Source organism: Carcharodon carcharias, chromosome 20 (genome assembly GCF_017639515.1).
Source record: "Carcharodon carcharias isolate sCarCar2 chromosome 20, sCarCar2.pri, whole genome shotgun sequence".
NCBI classification, from domain to species: domain Eukaryota; kingdom Metazoa; phylum Chordata; class Chondrichthyes; order Lamniformes; family Lamnidae; genus Carcharodon; species Carcharodon carcharias.
In genome coordinates, this window is record NC_054486.1 from 32,043,134 (window position 1) to 32,049,133 (window position 6,000).

Genomic DNA, 6,000 nt, shown 5'->3' on the forward strand with positions numbered 1-6,000 from the left:
CGAGGTTGAAGAAGCAGCTCACCACCACCTTCTCAAGGACAACTAGGGATAGGTAATAAATGCTGGCCTGGCCAGCGAAGCCCACATCTCGTGAATGAATAAAAGAAATAATCACGACTCCTTCATTTTGAGGCATTCAAGGAGCTGGTGACTGGCCTTGACCTCACAGATGGCGTCCATTTGGCCAGTCATGTCTGTGCTGGCCTTCTGAAGGAGCAATTCATTTCGTGCCGCTCCTCCACTTTCTCCCTGCACATTCACCTTTTCAGATAATAATCCAGTTCCTTTTTGAACCTGCCTCAACTGCACTTTCAGGCAGCGCATTCCTAATAACTCGCAGGGCAATAATGTTTTCCCTCATGTCTCCATTACTTCTTTTGCAAATTACCTTACTTGGTGTCCTCTGGTTCTTAACCTTTTTGCCAGCGCAACAAATTTTTCCCCATCTCATCTATGTAGATCCCTCAAGAAATCTCTTCTCAACCTTCTCATCTTTAAGCAGAGCATTCCCAGCTTCTCCAATTTATCCACATAGCTGAAGTCCCTCATCCCTGGACCCATTCTTGTGAATCTTTCCTGCGCTCTTTCAAATGCCTTCACATCCTTCCTAAAGTGTGCCGCCCCAGATGCAATTCTCCAGTTGAGGCCGAACCAGTGTTTTTGACAAGTTTAACATAACTTCCTTGCTTTTGTATTCTAAGCCCTATTAATAAAGCTTAGGATGCTTTCTAACAAGCTTGTCCAACACACGTGAGCCTATCAGCAGCAAATGTGGGAGAAATACAGGCTGTGATTAGAGGAGCAACGAATACCAGCCGTGGTGAGTATACTCGGGAAAAACAAGTTCTGAGGGGCCCGTGGGAGTGAGAGGCTGCCAGGGTCCACAGGGGAAGGAGAGAGAGAGAGAGGCTGCAGGGGCCACGGAGAGAGGGGGGAGAGAGAGAGACTGCTAGGGCCACAGGAGAAGGAAAGACTGCAGGGGCCCGATGATGGGGTTGAGGGTGTGGAAAAAGGCTGGCTAGTGTGTATGAGAGAGAGTGAATGAGTATGTGAGAGAGGAAGTGAATGAGTATGTGAGAGAGGGAGTGAATGATTGTGAGAGAGTGAGTTAGAGTGTGAGTCTGAGAGTGTGTGCGTGTGAGAAAGAATGAGTATGTTTGTGAGAATGAAAGTGTGTGTGTGCATGAGAGAGAATGAGTGTTTTTGTGAGAGAGCGAGTGTGAGAGAGAATGAGTGAGTGAGTGTGTGAGGGAAAATGAGTGTGAGAGAGAATGAATGAGTGTGAGAGAGTATGCGTGAGTGTGAGAGAATGAACATGTGGGTGAGAGGGAGCGAGTGTGTGGGTGAGAGAGCGAGCAAGCATGCGGGTGTGAGCAAGTGAGTGTGTGACTGAGCAAGCGTGCAGGTGAGAGAACGAGCGAGTGTGTGGGCGTGATAGCGAGCATGTAGATGTGAGCGAGCGAGTGTGTAGGTGTGAGCGAGCAAGTGTGAGGGTGTAAGAGAGCGCGAGCAAGCGTGTGGGTGTGAGAGCGTGAGCGAGCATGTAGGTGTGAGAGAGTGAGCGAGCATGCAGGTGTGAGAGAACGAGCATGCAGGTGTGAGAGAGTGAGTGAGCATGTGGATGTGAGAGCGAGCGAGCATGTGGGTGTGAGAGCGCGAGCGAGCGTGGTGTGAGAGAGAGAGCATGCAGGTGTGAGAGTGAGTGAGTGTGAGGGTTTGAGAGCGAGTGAGTATGCAGGTGTGAGAGCGAGTGAGTGAGCATGTGGGTGAGTGAGAGTGAGTGATCAAGTGACAGTGTGTGTGTGTCTAACTCCCAGTCTCAGAATTCTCACTCACCCTCATCCCCACACACCAACAGATATTCACACCCACTCACACAGTGGGTAAGTGAGCGAGCACCCTGAGACTGGAAGTGAGCCAGACATACACACACTGACCCTCTCAACCTCTAATGGTCATCTTTATTAGTTACTTTTGTTAAATTTATCAACTTATTGCTTTGACATTGCTTTATTTTTGCTCATCACGTTGCTTCTTTTCTTCAAACTCAGCTTTTCTTTCAAATTCATTTATTTCCAAAACTTGCCCATTGGCACCTTGAGTGAGGAAGAAAATGGAAATGTGGCCCTCTCATGCAAAAAGTTGACAAGCTGTTTGTAAATAGTTCTCTCAACCTGTCCTGCCACCTTCAATGACTTAAACACATATACACCCAGGTCTCTGCTCCTGTACCCCCTTTACAATCGTACTCATTATTTTGTATTGTCTCTCTGCATTCTTGCTACCAATGAACAAATTAGTCCACACTTCTCTGCATTAAATCTGCCACTTGAAGAACAATTCCACCAACCTGTCTATGTCCTTTTGAAGTTCTACACTATCCTCACAGTTCACAATATTTCCAAGCTTTCATCCATGAAATTTGAAATTGTGCCCTGTACACAAAACTATAGGTCATTTATATATATCAGGAAGAATGCTGCTGAGCGTTTGAGAATGGGGTTGGGAATTGTGAGCTGGCGAAACTCAGAGGGGATGGTGTTCTGATGCTGATTCTGAGGTTGCCGTGTGCCAGATCTATCCCTGTGTTATGAGCTCAATGAGTACAGTGCTTATTGTACTCTAACTTTATTAGGAATAAATGTAACATGCCTCCTTCCAGTCAGTGCATCACAATGGCATTCCCGGGAAGACTTTAGTTCATGATTGCATTTAAATCCAAACATCCCCCTTTTCATAAAGAACAAAAGTCAAATTTGCATGTGCTATCATGGGTAACTGTGAGTTGCCCAAGTTACCCACTTTACAACAACTCCCCTCGTGCATTACCACTTTTTTGTTATTCAAGTCAGTCTCTGCAGGTTTCTTAATGATATGTGTGTGTGTTGTCATTGGCTGTTTGTCTGATGACGTTCCCTCTCCAGGCGGTGTCTTTCCCATGGCACTTGTTGCTGTGGCAACTGTTGTTGGGGACCAGTGGACCTCTGGGACTGATAGTATTCTGTACTCTGAGTAGCTGGTGAGATCCCATCTTCCTGATCGCTTGCCTACAGTGAAGGAACAGCTTCTCTAGTTGTTCATTACGCCTGAGGTCACGCCAGTATACTTGGTTGTTCACATCCACTGTGTACGATCAAGGTGACAATTACTCTACGCATGTCCCAAGTTGCCAAGTGGGCTGACTCCTGTTAAGAGCATTTAAGGCTTGTACCCTGACTGGTTCTCCAGTGCTCAGCTCTGGCAATGGTTTGGCAGTTTTGTCAAACTGAAATTGGGCTTTCTGCCAATTCACCTTGATTTTTTCACTCACGCCTGTTACTGCATCTGGCTCCAGTAACTTTTTTGCTCTTGCAAGAGGACTTTGGGTGCGGCGTGACATTAATCTTTGGACTGGACTACTTTCCATGCCCTCAGTTGATATGTTTCTCCACTTGAAAATTGCCTTGTATACATCTGTGCTAGATTTGCTCGATTTGGCAATTTTTCACTGCTGCCCCAGCCTTTCCATTTGACTGGGGATAGTGTGGAGATGATGCACAGTGTTCTGACACCACCCCTGACTCTAAGGAAGATTGGAAAATTATGGCCAGCACCTCCGCAATTTCCACTCTCACTTCCCCAGCATCCTTGGATGCATTTCATCCAGTCCAGGAGCCTTAACAACCAGAAGTACAGACAGCCTATCACATACCACCCTCTTATCAATTTTAAAGCCTTCAAGTGTCTGAACTACCTATCTTTCACCATGATCTACACAGCATTTGCTTCATTCTATTCAATGTTTGCTTTTTCAAATTCCAATCTGTACCTTCTATATTCAGCCTGGCTCTTCATTGTATTACCCACCTGACATCTGTCATAGGCACATTTTTTCTTCTTCATCTTAATTTCTAGCTCTTTTATTGTCCAGAAAGCACTGGATTTTTTTGCCCTACCTTGGATTGACCAGAATTGGACACAATACTCCAGTTGAGGCTGAACCAATGATTTATAAAGGTTTACCACAACTTTCTTGCTTTTGTAATCAATGTTTCTATTTATAAAGCCCAGAATTCAATATGCCTTATTAATAATTTTCTTAAATGGCCCTGCCACCTTCAGCAATTTGTACACATACACCTGCATGTCCCTGTGCTCTTGCACTCCTTTTAGAATTGTATCCATTATTTTATATTGCCTCTCCTTGTTCTTCCTACTAAAGTATCACGTCACACCTCCCTGCATTAAATTTCATCTGTCACATGCTGCCCAGTCCGCCAGCCTGTCACTGTCCTTTTGAAGTCTATCTATATCCTCCACACAGTTCACAGTTCTTCTAAGTACTTTGTCATCTGCAAATTCTGAAAACTTGCTCTGCACACTCAAGATTAGGTGATTAATATAGATCAGGAAAAACAGTGGTCCTAGTATTGACCCCTGAGGAACCCCACTATATGCCTTCCTCCAGACTGAAAAACAGTAGTTCACCAATACTCTGCTTTCTTTCATTCAGCCAATTTCATATCTGTGTTGCTCCTGTCCCTTTTATTCTATGGGTGTTAACTTTGCTGACAAGCCTTTTGTGTGGCATTTCATCAAATACCTTTTGGAAGTTCACATAACTACATTACCTTCATGAACCCTCTGTTACCTTTTTAAAAAAACTCAAGCATTAATTAAACACCATTTGCCTTTCACAAATCCATGCTGGCCTTCCTTAATTTGTCCAGTGGACTATTAATTTTGTCTCGAATTATAATTTCTAAAGGTTTTCCCACCATTGAGGTTAAACTGACTGGCCTGTAATTACTGAACTTATCCTTACACCCTTTTTTGAACAAGAATGTTACATTTGCAATTCTCCAGTCCCCTAGCACTGTATCTAAGGTGGATTGACAGATTATGGCCAGTGCTTCTGCAATTTCCACCTTTACTTCCCTTAATATCCTCAGATGCATCTCATCTGGTCTTGGTGACTTATAAACTTTAAGTACAGCCAGCCTGTCTAATACTTCATCTTTACAACTTTAACCCATCCAATGTCTCAACAACCTCCCTTTTCACTTTGACTTTGGTAGCATTATCTTCCTTGGTAAAGAATGATGCAAAGTTTCATTTATTATCTTTGCCATATCCTCTGCTTCCACGTTTAAATCCCCTTTTTGGTCCTGACTTGGTCCCACTCTCGACAACTCATACTTTTTTTTACACTCGAGGCTTTTGGGTTCCCTTTCTATGTTAGTTGCCAGCCTTTTCTCAGACTCTCTCTTCGTTTCTCATTACTTTTTTAACTTCCCATCTTAACTTTCTATATTCAGCTTGGTTCTCACTTGTATTATCAACCTGACATCTGTACTATGCGCCCTTTTCCTGCTTTTTCTTAATCTCTACCTTTTTCATCATCCAGGGAACTCTGGCTTTGTTTGTCTGACCATTCCTTCTGTGGGAATGTACTCCAACTGTACCCTGAATCAACTCCTCTTTGAACACAGTCCATTTGTTCTGTTACAGTTTTGCCTGACAATCTTAGATTCCAATTTACCTGGGCCAGATTGGTTCTCACCCCACTGAAAATAGCCCCCCCCCCCCCAGATTAAGTATTTTTAATCCGCATTGCTCATTGTCCTTTTCCATTGTATCAAAAGGTTTAGGTTAGCTATGATCGCTGTCCTCTAAATTGCCTCTGACTAACACTTGACCTATCTCATCCCCCAGAACCAGATCCAGCAATGCCTCCTTCCTTGGGCTGGAAAATGTACTAATCTAGAAATTTCTCCTGAACACACTTCAGAAACTCTTCTCCATCTCTGCCCTTCATACTGTAGTAATATCTGCATCTATGATAGGATAATTGAAGTCCCCATGAAAACTACTCTATAGTTTTGTACCTATCTGTAATTTCCTTGCAAATTTGTTCCTTTACATCTTTCCCATTTGTTTGTGGCCTATCATGGTTGTTCTGCAACCTACCTCTATATACCCTGCTTTGTCCCATATTGCTTAATGCCGTTGGTTACCAAA